Source organism: Propithecus coquereli, unplaced genomic scaffold, assembly GCF_000956105.1.
Source record: "Propithecus coquereli isolate 6110/MARCELLA unplaced genomic scaffold, Pcoq_1.0 Scaffold19, whole genome shotgun sequence".
Classification (NCBI taxonomy): Eukaryota; Metazoa; Chordata; class Mammalia; order Primates; family Indriidae; genus Propithecus; species Propithecus coquereli.
Window position 1 is genome coordinate 8,220,223 of NW_012143856.1, and position 1,177 is coordinate 8,221,399.

The 1,177-nt window shown below is 31.4% G+C and overlaps 1 protein-coding gene across 1 annotated transcript in view; it reads right to left on the minus strand.

Annotated features, from left to right (window-relative positions):
- The window catches only part of AADACL2 (arylacetamide deacetylase-like 2), a 44,214-nt gene that overhangs the window by 37,793 nt on the left and 5,244 nt on the right, over nucleotides 1–1,177 (minus strand). The gene's annotated exons all lie outside the window — the stretch shown is intronic.

Genomic DNA, 1,177 nt, shown 5'->3' on the forward strand with positions numbered 1-1,177 from the left:
AAAATTTAAATATGCTATGAAGCTCATCTATTTCTGGTAAATTCATTTTTAAGGAAAATTACCACATCATTGTTTTAATGGTTGTAAATGGATTTTTCCCCAATACATGTGGATCAGTAAAACAGAAAAATATCTCCAGTAGACTGTTCTCAGACTTTTTTTTGACCTTCCAAATGGTAAAATTTGCAAAAATCTATACTTAATATTAAATGTTGGTGAAAAGACTGTTAGAATTTTATTATAAACTATCTAGAAAATCCTAAATAATAGCTATATATCAAAAAGATGTCAGTATCTTTACTTAGAATGAGAAGATTTATACTTTTTTGGGAAGAGAACAGCACAAATTCTAAGGATTAGATAGATTATATAAACCAGGCACAAGCTTGTATCATTATATTAAGACAGATTTAAAATAATAAAATTTACATTACTTCAAAAGCTATGGTGATAAAAAGAATAATATTCTAATATTATAAATTAGAAATATCCCTAAAAACAGGAAGTTCTTCAAGATACTGTAAGTAAGCATAATGACTATGATAGCAAATACTCTCCCTATATGATCGGATCTTCACTTTTCTCTCTAAACTTCTATAGCTTCCTAGGTAAAAAAAAAAAAAAAAAAAGCTATGTCAAGTCCTGTAGGGATCATTGAATTACAAGTCTCTATTTCTTGTTACCTATGGACTAGGGAAAAAGTGGAAGAAAAAAATTTCCGCCTGTGGTTGATGAATTTCAGAATGCATCCCGGATTTCAGAAATCCAGAGAATTACATACCAACATGAGTAAGAAAATACTGAACACATCTAAGACATTCTGGTACGTTTTGGCAAAATCCAGAGTATAAGATCACTTTTCCCGAGAGTGGCTTAAAATTCTCAACTGGTTCCAACCTTTACCATCTACATCACTCCAAACAAAAATTATTCTGAAATTCAACTTTTCTTACCTGTTCAAATATAACCCAATATCCCAAATGTATAATGGTTAGTTTACTTCATTGTTCAGCTATGTTACTTGGGACACAAGTAAGGCCTTAAAAGGCCTGAGTTTTACGTGCTAGAGCAAGAGTGTTTCAAACAATTCTCATCCTGGCCTGTAACTCAGAGATTCCTACGAAAAGAGGAATATAATGGAACACTGAACGCCTTTGAGGAGCAGTCTATATTGCAA